Here is a 20539-nt window from a genome sequence, read left to right as displayed (position 1 = left end):
CCTAGATTGACAGTCGATAGACGTTGAAGGTGTAGTGCTGTGCTGAAATACAGATCTTGAGAAGCCGGATCCGTCTGAACGAGTAGAGTATCAGACTAGGGTATAGTCCAGTCGTCATGGGTTGGTATAGTGGTGCGGACGGGCCCGACTCCGGAGGATACGAGATGGTATCACTATAAAGCAATGAAAATCTAGAAAAAGAGTAGTAGGGGCCGACCCCGCTTCCTATTTCTTCTTAGAGTGGTGCGGTCAATCTTCCAGTGCTGCTAGGACAGGCTCGGACATGTAGAGACTAAACGCGAACAACCGTGGCGTTCTGCAGAATGGCCGTCATACGAGTCACGAAAAAACAAGTCAACATAGTCAGACGGAGAAATGACGTGGAGGCGAGGAATCTCGCTGAAAAAGAATCCAACCTGGTGGTGCAGACTGTCGAAACGAGAAGCGTTCCAGCGTTCAATCAGTTCCAATGGCCGCATACATCCCAGTAGAAAACTTCATTTCGCTAACAAAAACAACGAAATGAAGGACCCCCAAGTCGAGCACACGAAAGCACGTGCAGTGTGCACAAGCGAAACAAACACGTCTTACCGCGTGGAGCTCCAGACTGGGAATCATCTTATAATATCATAAAAAGAAAGACCACAAGTTGACACTGATATTTTGCGGTGGCGATGCTATATTCACTTTATCGCTGGTACTTCTATACTACAATACCGGCCTCGGTGGCGTCGTGGTAGGCCATCGGTCTACAGTCTGGTAGGTACTGGGTTCGAATCCCAGTCGAGGTATGGGATTTTTAATCCAGATACCGACTCCAAACCGTGAGTGAGTGCTCCGCAAGGCTCAGTGGGTAGGTGTAAACCACTTGCACCGACCAGTGATCCATAACTGGTTCAACAAAGGTCATGGTTTGTGCTATCCTGCCTGTGGGAAGCGCAAATAAAAGATCCCTTGCTGCTAATCGGAAGAGTAGCCCATGTAGTGGCGACAGCGGGTTTCCTCTCAAAATCTGTGTGGTCCTTAACCATATGTCTGACGCCATATAACCGTAAATAAAATGTGTTGAGTGCGTCGTTAATTAAAACATTTCTTTCTTTCTTTCTTTCTTTCTATACTACAGTGACGTTCCAAATGTTTGTTATTTAAAGCGCATTATGCGATGTTTGTATTTTTCAGCTTTTGTGACATTTTTGCATTTTTGTTTACGTTAAAACCGTTTTCAACCTTTGTAAAATTATAGGCAATCCAATATTATGTCTACATATATTCCTTTAGAAATAGAATAGCAGCAGATAATTTAGGCGCCATAGCGGTCCGTGCACATTTCTTTAAAACTTTGGTCGCAAGTTACAACAGTTGCAATATACCGTTGTACCGGCCTCGGTGGCGTCGTGGCAGGCCATCGGTCTACAGGCTGGTAGGTACTGGGTTCGGATCCCAGTCGAGGCATGGGATTTTTAATCCAGATACCGACTCCAAACCCTGAGTGAGTGCTCCGCAAGGCTCAATGGGTAGGTGTAAACCACTTGCACCGACCAGTGATCCATAACTGGTTCAACAAAGGCCATGGTTTGTGCTATCCTGCCTGTGGGAAGCGCAAATAAAAGATCCCTTGCTGCCAGTCGTAAAAAGAGTAGCCTATGTGGCGACAGCGGGTTTCCTCTAAAAACAGTGTCAGAATGACCATATGTTTGACGTCCAATAGCCGATGATAAGATAAAAAATCAATGTGCTCTAGCGGCGTCGTTAAATAAAACAAACTTTATATACCGTTGTCTACTGGTTTGCCGTGCATCAAGTACTAAAAATCAGTCTAAAACATTTGCTGGAATACTAGCACTATGTCTGCATGAATAAATTTCCTGTAATCGTGAAGTTTGCTAGTTTTAATTTCTGAACATCTACAGGTCACGACGTAACCGATTTGCGGTTCGCGTAAATTTAATTTTGCGTAACCGACACGCGAATATATATATATTATTTCACATAAAACATACCAATATGTACTACATCTAGGCAACAAACTATAGTCATTTAAATATATATCTATCATTCGATCCAACTAAATATTATTCCATGTGTCTTTTTTATCATGTATGTTTCATGTTTTGTATCATGTATGTATCACATTATTTCACATAAAACATACAAATATGTACTACATCTAGGCAACAAACTGTAGTCATTCGATCCAACTAAATATTATTCCATGTGTCTTTTGTATCATGTATGTTTTCACCCCTAGTCTTATTTATAACAAGATTAGTCAAAACTGGATATGGTATATATTTATTTTAAAAATATTATTTATTATATTGATATTAAATATGCTGCAACGCGTGAGTAATTCTGTAAAACTGTTCCTGTCATTCATTTTTTTTTCCTTCTTCGAATCAATAAGTTGATATGATTGGCTAGCCGAACATGTTACTGTCCAATCAGCATGTGGATTGCAAAGGGTGAGATCATAAGCGCCGAATATCGCCAGACTTGGATTTTTGTACAGGAGAGTTACGGTCTTTGTTCACCTGGTAAATAAACACTAGGTACCCTATAACTACTGGATTTGAGGCGATTCTTCCGAGGTGAGTACCTAACGTATTATTACTGTGATGTGTCGATGGGAAGGGCGGTCTGGAAAATACTCACTCGCTCGCTACTTCCGTCAGTTGTGACACGTGATGGGAGAAACACTGAAGACTTGCAACAGAGAAATGGCACATCTCGACACACTGAACAAGTGGCTTTTAAAAACACTCACCCTTCTGTCGTGAACGTCGTGTTGCATTCAGATGATGCTATTATCAGATTGAAAGTCTAGTGATGTTTTAACCATACCAATGTCAACTAAACTCTGTAATGATAAAATATGTTATCCATTTTTTCCCCATTTATTCCTTCATTTATTTCGTTCATTCATTCATTCATTAATTCGTTTTTTTTAAATATTAGGTTCATTCTGATGTGCACTGCAGTGTGCCCTTACTAGTTCATTCATTCATTCAATATTTAACATGATTATCAAAACTAACTTTATTACTGATTTAGCATGTTTAACCATTCTAATCTGGAATTGGTCTAAAACTACATGATACGCCAAAAAAAATAATATTGATTTAGCATGTTTAACCATTCTAATCTGGAATCGGTCTAAAACTACATGATACGTTTATTATAAACCGAAGTGTTACAAACCTAGTTTGCGGACTGCAAAAATCGTGGTAGATGTTGGGTTTTTTTTGGGGGGGGGGTTGGTAGTCAAAATGTTTTTAGGGTCGCAGCGTAAAATTAGGGTCGGTCGGGAAACCGGAAACACGATTTTTTTTTTACGCCTAAAGAAACTAAATACTTTTCCAATATAGCAGTGTACAGTTAACAAGTGTTAAACTAACTTAATACACATCACCAAAGGCAGTATCATTTGTTAATAACTAACCACAGGCCTACAATTAATATGAACAAGGTAAATTATTGCATATTGTATTAAAATAACAGTATGTATAATTTATAAACCTATAAATTGAATATTACTTGTAGTAACAAATGTAGTATATAAAATATATTTTAAATGTTTTTTTCAAGGTTGTACATTGTTATAATATCATAATTATGTAGTACTGTTTTGATCATATTTTATGTTTCCTGATATCAGTGTATAGACACTTCTGTTATATATGCACATACATGCCTAACACTGTTTTATGAGCCGTTAATGTGCAATGTAAATAGAGATCATGTTTTAAGTATCCACAGTAAGACTGTTCAAGCCATAAATGTGTACAGTAGTAATGTGATGAAATATTTACATCTGCCAAAGTGCAATCTTACTCCAGTTACAGTTATTAGTGATATATGTGTTAAAGTCTCTGATCCTACATCTTTTTCTATTTCACATAAAATACATTTGGAGCCACTTCAAATACATATATGTAGGTATGTATGTATATAATTGACGAAACATTGTTTTTAAAAATTTGATACGGGACAGTTGGTAATCAGTTGAAAATTTAATAGTAACTAGTATTTAACATTTTAGAATTGTGTAGCAATCTCAGAAATTTGTGTAATGAATCAAAACGTGATGCTGACGGGGCTTCTAGATTATGGTAACCCCACTCCCATGGCTAATAATATTCAATGTTGGGCTAGTAAATAATTACTATTGCCATGCCCGACAGCTAGTGAAAAACCATTTGTGAAATGTTGCAGTCAAGGCTTATTTTGTAAATATGAATATCCTGACCCCACCCCAACCCCCAATGTTACATTGTTAGTGTTTTTAAGCTCTATCTCACTTTTTAGGTGACATATCTGATATTACTATTATTTAGTCAAATTGTATTAAATTAAATTAAAATAGGGCTAGTGAATTTTTAATCGTGGCTAGTAAATTTTTTAAATCACTGATCCCATGGCTAGTGGATTAAAAAAAATTCTAGAAGCCCTGGTTGAACAAAATGTTCCCTGATTGGATAGTAAAAAACCGCAACAAATAATACAATAGGACTGACCACGTATTAATGTTAAATGCACTGGTCCCAGCTTTCACATTATTATCCAAGTATTCTCAAATTATTTGTAATATCGTTGTAGACTTCCAGACTGCAATGATCATAGGACTGACTTGTTAACATCTTTAACAAATTTAGTAATAATTAGAGCTGTAATCATAGGTCCATAACCAAGTTTAGTTTGCATCTCTGTGTTACTGGACTGATGTGCTAGTTATTGAGTTACTGTAATACCTTATACTATGTGTATGTTTGAGTTGGGTTAGTGCCAATATTTGTAGATGTAGAAGTGTACTGTTGATTGCCCTTAATTGCATGTCTATTGCTGGTATTAGTACTAGCAGATCCCGTAATTGCATATCAATATAACACCAATGTTCTGCTGTCCTTTGTGTATACATTTCTCCTGTTAAGTGCATATATGTATAGACTAAATTTAGATATGCATTTTTTTGGTTTAACCATAACAAACCATATTCTGAATTTGGCATGGAAATAATTGTTGAATTGGTTGCAGTTTTGTAGTGTTTTATTTAGCATCAGGCTAAAAATCAATAAAATTATCTGCAGCTTCAAGTTTTTGTCAGTGCAGACACTATTACTACTGCTGACAAAATCAATGTCAGTTTGTCTGACTCTGCAAGTGGGAAACTGCTGAATAGTGGGAAACTGATTTGGCATTAATCTGTTTTTTTAACTGAAGCATAGTGAATGTTTACGACCCTTGTGAATGATTAATTTGTTTTGTGTCATATTGCAAATTGCTGTACACGTTCAGAAGACTGCTACTACCTCTTAATATTCATGCTTGCAGTTATAAACTTCTACACATTTAGTTTATATAGAGTAGCCCATTGGTAAAGCCTTATGCACTGTCAGTTTAAGATCAATTCCTGTCAGTGGGCCCATTAGGCTACTTTGTATTCCAGCCAATACTCCAAAAGTGGTGTAACAAAGGCCGTGGTACAGTATGTGCTATCTTGTCTGTGGAGATGAGGCATATGAAAGATCCCTTGCTGCTGATCTGTTTGGTCCTTAATCATATGTCCGGCGATATATAACAATTAAAATGTGTTGAGTGCGTCGTTAAAACATTCAGAGGCGGGATTTAGCTCAGTCTGTTGAACACTCACCTAATATGCTTACATTGCAGATCAAACCACCTCGGTTGATTTTTTCTTGTTCCAACCAGTGCACCACAACTTGACAAAGGCCATGGTATGTGCTTTCCTGTCTGTGGGAAAGTGCACATAAAAGATCCCTTGCATTATGATAAATGTGGCATGTTTCCTCTGATGATTACATGTCAGAATGACCAAATGTTTGACATGAAATAGCCGATGATTAATTAATTAATGTGCTTTAGTGGTGTCATTAAAGGGACACACCCTAGTTACGTTTATTTGTTAACCATTACAGCGTTGTTTTTCGCTATTAAACCCCATTTTTCACAAATAAAATTGCACTTTACTTACATTTTATTATTTAGAATACACATTTCCGTTATCATTTTGGTTCGGTTTGTTTTCTCGTGCATGGTTCGCGCAATCAACATCCGATTTGTTGTTGTTCATTTGTGAGATTTTTCTTCACAGTTCGTGAACATTTTCAGTAACAATAAAGTTCAGACAAGTAAGTGTCTCAATACAAAACGTTACAAACCCTTAAAACCAATAATTTTGCTAAGTCTTACGATATCTGGAGAGGGGATACAACCAGGACAGAACAGTTGGAACATGTCCAGGAGAGGTGAAACGAACGCATCCCAAGTCTGTGAAATTTGTCGTGACGTAGGCATTGTTGTGCTTCTACCAGTGACATCAGAATACTAATTTTCAAAATTATTTCAAGCAATTGGGACATGGGGATTCCCATGGTATTTATCGATATAAAACCTGCTTTTTCACTCCATTTGATAAAAACGTGATCTAAGTGTGTTACAGGTTTGTAGATTAACCAAATTATAATTTATTTTCGCTGGATGGAACTAGGGTGTGCGGCTTTAAACAAACCAAACTTTTAATCTTTTCTCAGCCTCCTATTTTCAAAAGAACACTGATCATAGTTAATGTGTCTCAAGTGAAAAAAAATTCTTGTAGTTTCTTCATCTGAAATAATGCCTATAAACAGGTTACCTTGTTTCAAGGTATTCCAATTTCCCATTGTTGTGTTAAATGTTCACGCCATGTTTTCACATTAGTTTTTTTTACAGTGACCCGCGTACATTAAACTACATGTGGGTCTTAACATTGAAATCAAGCTACTTGTCATGTATCTTTCAATGCAAAAACTGATTGTGTATATTCAGTGGAGCAGTGAAGGCTGTACAAATGTTTTTCTGCATGTTATTTCCCAACACAATGCTTATAGCTGGGGTAAAAATTAAGAAATATTTCTATTGGCCTAGAAAAGTTACTGTTTCCAATGGCCTTGGGGTCTAACAATGGTAACATCATTTGAATTGTATTTTTAAACATTTCTGCTGTTCTGGAACACGGTGGCCAGCACTAATTTCTATCCTTAGTTGTGTGTATGGGTGCATACATATGTAATTTTTTAGTATAATTTTACTAGAGTATAGTAGTACATGTACTTTACAACAAATTCAGTGTCATATCAATTTTTGATCAGATTTACATTAAGTTTTCTTTTGGAGTTAAAATTTGTTTTGTAGATCAACAAAACTTGACCATTCACTATGAATTTACCTGTAAACATTAGTAACTTGTACATACATAAATCATCTTTTTATATTTAAATTGTGTAACAAATGTATAAAACAATGAAATATGATTTCTAAATGTTATTCAATGTTATACTTGTTTAATAGAGTTGTTGATCAATACATAAAATGTGTTTGTGAAAGTAATATATTTTTAAAGATAGCTAAAGGTTTTTAAAGTGGAAATTATTATTTTAACGTGACCTACTGATACACTGATGAGAAAACCGCTACCAGCGATGGTTTAGGATGACAATGTGCACGTATGTACTGTTTGATTTGCTGCATAATGTATGTGTATTCACAATTTAAAAATCGTACAATAAGCTTTGTTAGCAGAGATCACAGACTTGAATTTTTTTCAGGTAATAAGATATTTGTGCATGAATTTAAAGGAACTATCTTTAGTTTGTGTAGCATAGGCAGTACATTTTTTAAATCTTAAAAAAAAAAAAAAAAAAATTTCATATAATTTATTTATTTTTTGCTTGTAATATATTTTCAATGCATTTTTGGTTATAATATTTATAGTTGAATATTAAAAGAAAGAAAGAAATGTTTTATTTATCAAAGCACTCCACACATTTTATTTACGGTTATATAGCATCAGACATATGGTTAAGGACCACACAGATATTGAGAGAAGAAACCCACTGTATTCACTTCATGGGCTACTCTTTTCGATTAGCATTAAGGGATCTTTTATATGCACCATTCCACAGACAGGGTAATATATACCACGGCCTTTGATCTACCAGTCATGGAGCACTGGCTGGAACGAGAAATAGCCCAATGGGCCCACCGACAGGGATTGATCCCAAACCAACCGCGCATCGAGTGAGCACTTTACCACTGTAGCTGAATATTGAGTTTTGCCTATAGATAATTTCATACATAATTATTTTTTCATCCAATTCCAAATGTTTTTATCAATATAAAATTATATTCCCTGCTTTTTAAAGGTTTTATTACCAAGATGTAGATATTGAAATAGATTAATCCTGTTTTATGGCTACAATTTACAGGCCTCTGAGAATTTAAAATTTGCGTAAACCATTTCATTTTACATAACCTACCATGATCATGTAAATGATGTCATAAATTCAATTAAAGCGAATATAAAATGGGTTACGCAAACTATACTTATGCAAACGATGCACAAACGAAACTTATCGCTCTTGCAATTTTCAGAGGCTTGCTACAAATTCAGGATATTCCCTTTAATAACAGGCTTAGATACATGGAGATGAGTTATTCATCATCTGGTTGTAACCATAGACAAAATTATCTTCCTGCAGCCAAAACATTTAAATGTCAAGCATGTCATTATTTTACTTGGTTTTGGATAAAGCAAACCGGAACTTAAAGTTATTTAACATGGGCCAATTCTTACCAAAAAGAAATAATTTGTTTAAATTAATATCTATATTATGTCATTTAAGGATTGTCTGTTATTTCTTTTACGTTCATCGGGGTATGAAAAAAAATCATCTCCAAAACTGATTCTCACATAAGTTTGCGGATGATTTTTTGGTTCATACGCGGATGAATGTAAAAAAAAATAACAGACAATACTTATAATTAAATTTCATATTTTATTTTGAATTATTTTTTGTCCATAAACAATAACGCTCCATAAGACAATTTGCTCAATAAGACAACTTGCCAGTATAAAATGACGTCATCAGATATGATGTTCCCTGATGACGTAATTTTTATGTTCATCGATAAATGAACAAACTCCTATTGATACGTCTGGCCCAATGGGATAGTGTTATGTTGTAATTTAATTATTTAATTGCATTTAAAATATTTTTTTCACAAATTCCAAATTAGTTTAATCTGTGTGTATTGCCATTTTAATTAGAATATATACATATATATATATATATATTATAAATATTAACAATAGGAAAATAACCTCCATGCCATCCCACCATCCAAATTTAACAAGTTAGAATATCATACCAGAGTGTCGGTCTAATAAAATGTGTCTGAATGTGGTACTGATCAAGATATGACCAGCTGGTTGTTGCTTGAGTTATTCCTGCCTGGACTTTATTGGCCTGATTACCTGACCCAAATACATGTACACAAGATAAGACTTAGCATCCAAGGCTTGTGAAAGCCAGTTTGGCCTGGGAATCACTGCTGCCTGGTCCAATATAACATGTACTGTGGTGAGTGATGATTATACACATGGGTTGAACAGACACACAACTTTTAGTCTCTGGCTATAAACCTGTACATGTATAACCTTCTTGCATGTACTTAGACTTGGCAATGTGCTACTCATTTTCTGCATTGTTCTTTTTTCTTCTTTTTTTATCTTCGTAGTTGTGATTATTAACCTATTCCTTGAGCTGCTAGCTAAAACTGTATGTATAAAGTTACTGTGGCTTAAGAACACACAAAATATGTGTTTGTGATATACATTGTGGATGGGATCTCTTATTCCAGGAAGTACAAGAAGTAAAAAAACCATACCAATTTACGAAGTTCAGTATTCTGGTGAATGCACCATACATAGTAGAGAAGTCACTATTATTCTGACAATCGAGAGGAGGGGTTCATGAAATAATTTCGTTTCCATTGTTGCCATGTTTACTGCTTAAATTTCCAGCAACAAAGTATGCAGATATCTTTATGTGCATTTTACTAATAATATGATTGTAGTCAACCATAGCATATTTTGTTGACATTTATAACTTTTATGCTCTCAGTGTAAATCATTTGATGGGCATGGCATAAAAAGATTTTGACTTGTAATTAGAAATATTTAGTTTTGATGTGGGTACAGCAATTGCAGGTTATATAGCATTTAACTTAAAATGAACAGTATATATGTGACTGGAAAATACTGCTTGTTTATCAGTTACTGAGTAACTATATTGAAAATGTAATTTCTAGCTCTGAGGAAGATCCACTGGGTACAATAAAGCATTCCAAAACCTTAAGATGTCAAGACTACTGTTGCTTGGGTTAATGGGTCTGCTAGAAGTGCAAAGTTGCAAGATCCAAGAGAATTAATGGCGAGTTACACCAGTCAAAGCTGTGTGCATTATTATAGACAATTAGTACCTAATCAAGCCAGACTGCCTGTTCATTGTAATCAAGCAAGCAGCTGGGTTCAGAATTAACAGACAAACTGAAGAACCAAGATCCATTCCTTATTCTGAAGTCTGATGGTACTTGGTATAACTCTACAGCTGTGGATCATTACAGTGGGGTGTGTATGGAAGTTTGTGAGTAATCAGATCATATTTGGTAAGTGTTGGCGGCATGGAGTTCATTGTCATGTCAACCACGCAGTGCTAGGTCATAGCACAAGTCTCTTAACTGGCAGTAATGACAGAAGACTGAATGCTTTGTTGGAAGTATCGGTGCAGTGTACTTGAGAGCTAGTGCTCTCGGAACATTGAAAGTATTGAACATGTTTCTTTGATTCAGCATGAATTATTCTTATTAAGTGAACTTGATTACAGGTTTATATTTGTCTAGACAATAAGAGCTAATCACACAGTCTGGCAGAGAGAGTTGTGAATGAGGGTGTGGTGCTGTTGTGTGGGGAGGATACACAAATAAAAATAAGTAAGTATTAGTCTACACGTGGGTGCTTTCTGGAACATGAGTTTTTTCTGTCCAGTTTAACAGATATAGTATATGAAGAGTTTTTTTCCAAAATGTGATATATTGATTTGGGTCGTCATTTTGAGAAAAACATGATTTTGCTGCAACTTATAGCATATATCACATGAAGCAATAACCATATTATAAAAACTAATAGCTGTTGTTTAAAATGTGCTGAGGTGTCATTAAACAACTTCTTTTCCATAACCCATCCCCCATCCCGACTTCTGTTGACTGTACATATAGGGTAAGACATAGCCCAGTGGTAAAGTGCTCACTTGATGCACGGTCCATCTGGGATCAGTCCCTGTCATTAGCCCATTGGGCCGTTTCTTGTTCTAGCCAGTGCACTACAACTGGCATATCAAAAGCTGTGGTATGTGCTATCCCTTGCTACTAATAGAAAAATGTAGCAGGACCTGAGGTTTTCTTTCTAAGACTATGTCAAAATTACCATATGTTTGACATCCAATAGCCAAATAATAAAACAATGTGCTTTAGCAATGTTGTTAAACAAAACAAGCAAACTGTACATGCACATACGTTAAGATGTCGTAATTTTATTGCTTTGAAGCAACTATTTTATGCATTGCAAGATCTGAGCTGCAAGTTTCTAAGCTGGCTGCCAATAATAAATGTATTTTTAGTAAGATTCCCGCTCAGAAGTAGTCTTGCTATGTGAATAACATGTCTGTAGGAATGGTATCACGTGTAGGCAATATGTTCAGGAAAACATGCTCTGTTTCATAACCAAGAAACATAATAATTTTTATGACAATCATTAACTTTATGTTGTATAGTGATTTCCCTAGAAATTAGGCAAGGCATGGTAGACAAAACACTTTTGGGGCATTTTCACCATTTTCAGGGCACTTGTATTTCATTAAAAATAAAAAAAAATAAAAATTAAAATAAACATTAATGTAATTTATGTGCTTGCTGTAATTTTATTAATTAATAATACCTTTTTGGGTGTTTTATAAAGGCAATTATAGAATTAATTACTGAAAAAGGCTTGTTTAATCTCAGGGCAGCATGGTGCTGATTGAGGCAAGATGGTGCTAAACTATTGAGGCATAGTGCTGCACCATGCTAAAACAAGCTAAGGAAAACACTATTGTACTGTACCGTGAATGTATGAACTGAAGAAATAACACACATTTTAATTTTTACTAAATTATAGCTTACATTTACATGGATTTATTAATTATATAATCAAATTACTATATTTTTAAAATTACTATTTCTGTTTTTATTCTTATTTTCAAAGATGCCCTATAAATATTAAATTTAACTTCAAAATGTTGTGGTGGTTGAAGATACTAAAACAAAATGTAGAATAACCATGTTCAGATAACGGTAGGTCACGGTTAACTCTTGTTCGTACAACACACTCAAAGACAAAGGTATTTATGTAATGTAGGTCTAAACATGAATGTGTGTAGTAGTGTGAACATGTGTATGTAATCTTGCCTGGTTTATATATATATATATAAAATAGTGTACACAGTACTTGGCCTACGTCTAAGCCGCACCTGTTCAGGTAAGTGTAGGAAACGAGTACCTGTAGAAAACAGGTCAGCATATAGTTAATGTAGTGGGAGACAATTACACTAAATCAAGGTGGTAGAAGGCACTGCGTATACAGTGACTGTTGGTTTTAGTAATGGCCTGTTGCTTCCTTATTGTGTGTGCTGAATAGAAAAACTCTTCTATTGTGGATTCTAGTAATAAGAACATGTTTTAGCAAATTCAGCAGAAAGATTTCGGAGATAATGTAGTTCCGTAAGTACATGTATGTTGGTTTGGTTAATGGAATGTATTTCGCTTATTGTCTGCGGAGGGTACACGTTAGCATAGACACATTCCTATCAGTTTTAGCTTTATTATTGCTAATATAAAATGGTATTCACTTACTTACAAGCAGGGGAGAATGTTAAAAAATTGTAGGTAACTGGAAATCTGAACTCATGATTTTTACTTAGATAAGTGATTGTTTATTTACTAAATAATTATATTGGTGTAACTAACCACTGAATTACTTAACCCAACACATCTGTACTGCAGTTCTAAGTACTACACTAATATTTAAAACATAATAATAATATTTTTCCATTGTCCAAAATTCAGTCTAAAAGATTCAAGATTGCAATACATGGATTTTTGTAATACACGAGTCATTGTAATACAAGAAAACTACCTGTAATCTTTAAGTTTGCAAGTTAATTTTAAAATTTAATTGTGTACCATATTGGCGGTTTGCATCAATTTAAAGTTGTTTGAAATATTGTACCTTGGTAGGGTCAAGGCCACAATGGTGTACGTAGTGGTTAAGCCTTCAGATTTAAGACTGGTGGGTACTGGCTTTGTTGTTCTGTATCAATTCCAATCAGAATAAGTTCCCATGGCTAATATCCTGGGACCCGTTCCACGAAGTGATCTCAACACTAAGATCACCTTAAATGCACACAGTAATTATGCACTTACATATTACTCTTAGCGCTAAGATTGCTTCGTGAAACAGGACCCTGAACTGACAGCCAAGATAACTAATATGTGTGCCTTGGAAAGCATGCTTGAAACTCAGATGGATAAAAAGCATGGAAATAAGTTAAAGTGAATGAATATAGTGTATGAAGACTGACTTACAAATGTTCATGCTCTTGCATATACAATATACAATACTAGTAATCTTAATAACATCTATCCATATTTTTTTTTTATCTTCCACATCTGCATATAGTACTCTGTAACTGATTTTTCCATAACTGTTATATGTTATGCATGCAAAAAGAATGATTGTTATTAAGCATGGTCAGGGCCTATCAGGAGCTGTGGTCTATTGGACTAATTTGTTGATTCATTATCTATCAGGTAGACGGGCGTTCATGGCTGGTCTGGTGGTTTACCTTCACGCTCTCTGTCCACATGGTGGCTATAATTACCGTATCTGCCATACACACTTGGACAGGTATGAAGGGTGCTTCTTCTTCTTGTTATTTGTTGTAATTTATTGCCATGGCTATATCCAATTATGGTTCAAGTATGCTGTCTTGGACACACTCACCAACTATCAGGTTGTTTGTTGTAATTTATTTCCATGGCTATATCCAATTATGGTTCAAGTATGCTGTCTTGGACACACTCACCAACTATCAGGTTGTTGTAATTTATTTCCATGGCTATATCCAATTATGGTTCAAGTATGCTGTCTTGGACACACTCACCAACTATCAGGTTGTTTGTTGTAATTTATTTCCATGGCTGTATCCAATTATGGTTCAAGTATGCTGTCTTGAACACACTCACCAACTATCTGGGCTATCTTGTGGTCGTTGTTTGTTGTAATTTATTCCCATGGCTATCTTCAATTATGGTTCAAATAAGCTATTCTGGACAGGACAGTGGTTAATTATAATTATTAGTTTTTAATTTAATTAGTAAAAGAGAAGTCAGTATTTAGTGGCTTTATACCTTCCCAGTTTTATGTTGGGCTATTTCTCGTTCCAGCCAGTGCACCACAGCTGGTATATCAGAGGCCGTGGTATGTGCTATCCTGTCTATGAGATGGTGCATATAAAAGATCCCTTGCTACTAATGGAAAAATGTATTGGGTTTCCTCTCTAAGACTACATGTCAAAATTACCAAATGTTTGACATCCAATAGCGGATTATTAATAAATCAATGTGCTCAAGTGGTGTTGTTAAACAAAACAAACTTTGGTACTGGGAACTCTCCAGCCTTAAAGCTTATGGCTGAACCATTATGCCACCAAATAATTGTTTTGTTAAATATTGGGATTTTTAAAAAACTGATTTGAATTGTAGTTAGTAGAAGTCACCTGCATTTTGTGGATGGTGGGTCTGTGGGTATAACTTATGTAATTGAATGATCATGAATAAAATCAAATAAAGATAATTAATAATAGCATGTTATGGTATTGCAAGAAATATTTTTAGTAGTATTGCCCCACAACTGGTATATCACAAGTCATTGTGTCATTGTATATGTTGTCCTATCTGTAGGAAGTGCATATAAAAGCTTCCTTGCTGCTAATGAAACAAATTAATTGGTTTTCCTCTAAAGACTAAGTGTCAGAATTACAAATGTTTACTAACCATTAGCCAAGGATTAATTATAAATATGCTCTAGTGGTGTCATTAAACAAAAGAAACGTTTTCCTATAGTACTACAGAGATGTGTATAAACCAGGTTAATCCAGGAGTTCTAAGTTTCATAACCCTTGAACACAATAGCCTTTATCTCTGCGGCAACAAGCAGACATTGTCCGTTCCATCCCATAATCCTAACGTTGATTACATGTTGGCTTTGTCTGGTAATGGTAGTCAAACAGCAGAAAATAACAATTTTACTACTGGGAATATTGTGTAGGTTGCATTAGATCAAATCAGTTTTTACTGCTGATAATATTAATATATTCTAGATTGATGTTCCACCTTGAACTTAGATACAAAAGTCTCTATTTTGTTTATCTTGAGTTTTTATACAAGTTTAGGAAAAGTGTCAAATGGCTTGTATTCATATATAAGGTATGAAAAAAGTATAAATATTATTTGATAAAAATACTGAATAAATGTATGCTTTGGACTTGGCTTGTAATTGTATTTATGTTTAGTAGGAATGTCAAAATAACCTGGCTGTTTATTGGCGCATATTTGTATTTCATTATGTACTGTGGTTATTGGCTAGTTTAACAATAATATATTTTTACAGTCTTCTTTTCATTGTTTTAACTGATATAATGATATTAGAAATCTTTTTGGAAAACCAACACCCATAGTTGTCAGGGGACGAAAAGAAGAGGAAGAAAACAAATATCCTGTTGGAAAAGGAATACTCATTTAAAAATAATCAACCTGGAAAGTACCTTTATTATTCTTAAGAAATTTACACAATAAAAAACCCCACCAAATGTCTGGTGCATTTTACAAACCTAGTCAGTAACTTTCATTGACAAAAACCACTTGCTTTAAAACCATGATCATTCTGGTGTATAAAGTAATAGAAAGTGTAGAAGACAACAAAAACGCCCAGATAACACATTCTACACATACAGCTTGACTTTACATGCAACCATGTCAGTAATGCTCACTCATCAACATTTGATCACCTTACTTTTGATTCCTACAGGTGAGGTACAGTGATATACAAAGACATTCCTATTTTGATGGCATAATTTAAATGTAATCGAGCCTATATCTAGAAAGAGGTAGCTGACACTAGAACTGCATATACGTACATGTATAGAACATCTCAGATGGTGAGCGAGATGAAAATACCCGCTCATATTACAAGTATGTGTTTAAGAATGTTCAGACACATTTTTCTCTCCTGTACGTTGAGCTGATTTGTCTTTGGACATATTTGTCAGATGGGAATTGATGTTTAAGAGCTTACAGGTGTGCATTAAGGTAAGAAGATTGTTTCTAGTCCGCATTGCTGACCTTTTCTTTACCTTGCTCTTCTTGGTCTTCAGTGGACAGATGGGCGTTTAGTGGACAGCCTTCAGAGAAGAAGAGAATGTTGATGCCTGTGAATTATCATACCATACTCTATAGGTACATTGGGACTGTCTTTTGAAGCACACCAAAAACTATGTATATTCATACCAAAAAAAAGTATTTTCTTAAACCATATTTTCATTTTCTGATTACAACATTGATTGCTAAGTTAGATCAGAAACTGCAGGTGGGTTAATTACAGAGATGTGATCATTCATCCTTTTATCAGATTTCATCTCTTTGTGTAAAATAATTTTCAAAAAGTAGATTGGATATGAAATCAGACCTCACCTTTTAAGTGGAGTTATCACTCTTGCTCTGCATCACTCCCCTGAGACAAGTTCAAGAAGAGTAATTTTTACCTCACCTTGGATTTATATGGTATTAATATGGCAATATCTTAAATGGCTCTCCCCACAATCGAAGTTAGGAAAGCGGTTAATTACTTCCCTCAATTTTTTTCCTAGCAGTGTCTGGACTTGATTTGAAATGCTGAAAGATGATGTTTATTTTGCCTTTAAAGTTTAGGTTTTAGCTTTTTAAAGATCATTTCAGCTTTTAGTTTTAAATGTGTATCACATCCCTGTAATTATTCTGTTGCCTGTTTAATACATGAAGTTAACAGAGTAGAACTTGTTTAAAGAGTGAAGCATCTTCCTGAGGTGTGATAAGTTACTGGATCAACCATCCTCATTAGTCTGCATGTGACAGAGCTTCCAAGCCAGACCACTTAATCCCGATTAACTAAAGTAGCCGTTATGTTGGAAGAATGTTTCTTTGCTCTCAGACAAGCCAATGACCTCTAGCCTAGTCATGTATGACAGGCTTAAAGGTTGTCTACCCCGGGACATTTGTATATTTAATCTTGGTTGGATATGACCATGCCAGTTAAGTTTGTTTAGTTTAACGACATCACTAGAGCACATTGATTTATTAATCATCAATATTAAACATTTGGTAATTCTGACATATAATCTTGGAGAGGAAACCAGCTAAATTTTTTCATTAGCAGCAAGGGATATTTTGTATGCACCATCCCACAGACAGGAAAGTACATACCACAGCCTTTAATATACCAGTCATGGGGCACCGGTTGAGTCAGGGAAAACAACAATTAGAATATGGGTCATCCGAGGTGGTTTGATCGTATGATGCAAACAGGCGAGCGCTCTAATGACTGAGCTAGATCCCACCCACTGACCGCACAAGCTCATAGGTTATCTACCCTGAGACTACCCTGTATAGATCTAGGTTGAATATGACATACCAGTTCTGTATAAACAGCTCCAATATAGAGTATACTATGTAGTTAGCAGTGGTTAGCACTGTCTGACCAAAACAGAAGATTCCATGATTGTTGTGAACAGATGAGAGTGAATTTGACATCTGACATAAACCCAACACACATTCTGGTAGCTCAGTTTTGCAAGAATGACATTTGATTGATCTCGGACAACACAAAAAACCCTTCAGCTGCTTTGTATTATCTTAGTCTAACAAGAGGACTCTATAACTAGTACATACCAACAGGTGATAGGGTAACATAAGTAGATACCATCATGTTATAGGTTTCATGTTCACAGTTGTGCCCAGACAAATGGTGCCAGATAAAACCCAGAGGGGGAGAGTTATTTTAATACAGTGTGATTTGATTAAATTGCTAAAAGATTGGATCCCTTATCAACAGTGAAAGATTACTAAAACTGACTGTTCGATTTAAATGTGAGGATTAAAAACATTGGCTGATGGAACATTGCCTTTAAAGTTTTATTGCTGCCAGATTTCTTTTTCTAGTATAATTTTTGTTGTAATTTCAGAAGTAGAAATTTACACCAAGAATTTACTTTTTATTTCCTTGCGTTTTATGTGTGTACACCAGACCTTTTCAGATATGTGATATAACTAGTTTATCTTACAGGCTGACATGTTACATTGTATATTGTGTGTCTAGTATTGACTTTTTAATACTATTAATAAAATATGATTCGATCTACATGTATAGACCATAGCTGTTTTGAAGTGTCTCTCAATATGTGGTTTTTAAAGACTTGTGTCATCAGGCATAGGTATACATGTATTACAAATGTAGTGATGTTACATTGATCAATTATAAAAATTCATAATCATGGAAGATTATCAACATTAATTGTTGTCCAGTTTAAATAATGGAATTGGGGTTTGTTTTCATATGTATGTAAAGAAAAAGGTATTAAATAGCTATTAAAAGTAAAATTAGCAATATATAGGGTTTATCCCTAGAACACGACAATAAATGGATGGTTCTTGTAGCCAACAGTTTATCGGTTGGTCAAACCGATTATATAAGTGATGATTAATGATGAATTTGCAGCTGAATCCCAACACTAACATGTAAACCATGTGGATAGATGGTGATACATAATTCATGCTAGCTCCATTGTCAGTGTTTCTAGATTCACAATGAAGATGATCATTGATGCCATTTTACAGAAATGTACTTCAGTTTTCTCTTTGACATAATGATAGGTGGTTGAGTTTTCTGTTTCAAAGATTTCTGGTTTCTTTATGACAGATGCTGACAGGTTTTTGCAAGCATTTTCTGAGCTAAAACCAAGATTATTGATTTTAACCCATTTTGCTGTTTGCATAAAATCAATACATTTGTGCAGTTTAAATACTACGGCATTCTTGCTGGCATAATGACTTTTGCAAGATTTAAAATGTTCCAAAGGTTTTTTTTTTTAATGAATTGTCTGGTTTAAGTTGATGCTACATGTATAATTGTCATGATGCAAAGCTGATGTCATTTTGAATATTTTTATACCTGTACTCTCGTTACCTTTTCTTCATTGACATAAATCAGTATGTATAAAACTGGTTCAGCTGATTACATGCCACAGGAGGAATAATAGACAAGAAAAAAAGATAATGTGTTTAAATGCAGTTGATTACTGTTTTAAATCAAAAGCATGGAGCAGGGTTTATATGCTCTCAATAATACAATTTTCACCGGAGATGCAGGGTCTCTTGAGAACAGTCCCCTTTAGTAGGCCAGTTTCTTCAATCAATTAATTTTTAGCAAATATTCAGTAGGCTCAGTGGGCTATTTGTTGCATCACGACTGGTATATCAAAGGCTGTGGTATGTGCTATATTGTCTGGGATAGTGCATATAAAAGATCCCTTGCTACTAATGAAAAATGTAAAGAGTTTTCTCTCTGAAACTAGATATGTCGGAATTACAAATGTTTGACATCTAATAGCCGATGATTAATAAATCAATGTGCTCTAGTGGTGTTGTTAAACAAAACAAAAACTTTTTTAAAGCTAAGACAGATTAGACCATTTTGTATGCTGTTACTACACGTACACTATAACCTTTCAGTAATATGCATTCCTTATATGACCAACTGTGACTTACTGGTTGGTATAGCAGCCATGTTTATTGTTGTACAGTTAGTACCTGATAGCAGAAGTGTTCACTAAAAGTAAATAACTCATTAATCTTGAGGTACTTCTTTACCTGGATGAACTTAACACAGCTGCTCTCAAAATTAGCAGATTACATTTAGCTTTTTTTTTCTTTCCGAGTTTAAAAAAAAAAATTCTTTGAGAGTTAAGACTGAAGGTTGATTATCTGATGAAAAATCACATGTTCAGTAACAGCTGGGTTAAGAACTTAGTGCCAAAACACTCTAGGACTTAGATTAGACATGAATAAATACACTGTCAGTGTCACATAGACAGGTTTAATACACCACTGTTGGTATGCAGAAAACCTGATGTTGTATACTATATATACTAATTCAACATGTTTTTAGAAATGGGATGTAATTCTTTGTTAGAATGCTCACTTGAGGGCAGTATAATCTTTTGCAAATTTGATCCCCTTCAATATATAAATCCATTGTTTTTTCCCCATTACTGCCAGCGCTCCCCAACTGATATATTAAAGAATATGGTATGTGTCTTGACTAGTGCTTATAATAGATGATTGCTGGTACTTGATAACTAACCATGCAGTGGCACCAGGCTAGCGATTTCCAAAGCTATCTTAGCACTACAAACTCATAAAACCCTTGTAGCTAACAATAGCTAACATCATAACATAACTAACAATGGTTTTACAATTTCGTAGTGCTGAGATAGCTTCAAATAAAATAGTGATGTCA

General features: G+C 34.9%; 1 protein-coding gene across 1 annotated transcript in view; it reads left to right on the top strand.

Moving 5' to 3' along the window:
• The first annotated feature begins 2482 nt into the window (after positions 1-2482).
• LOC121371719 overlaps positions 2483-20539 on the top strand; it is a 108558-nt gene continuing 90501 nt past the window's right edge. The window contains exon 1 of the mRNA XM_041497816.1: positions 2483-2588. The gene's annotated coding sequence lies outside the window, so the exon portion shown is untranslated. The remainder of the gene's footprint in view (positions 2589-20539) is intronic.

The sequence above is a fragment of the Gigantopelta aegis genome, chromosome 4 (genome assembly GCF_016097555.1).
Source record: "Gigantopelta aegis isolate Gae_Host chromosome 4, Gae_host_genome, whole genome shotgun sequence".
NCBI classification, from domain to species: Eukaryota; Metazoa; Mollusca; class Gastropoda; order Neomphalida; family Peltospiridae; genus Gigantopelta; species Gigantopelta aegis.
The sequence above is the reverse complement of the archived record's forward strand: the minus strand, read 5'-3'. Positions and strand labels throughout refer to the sequence as shown.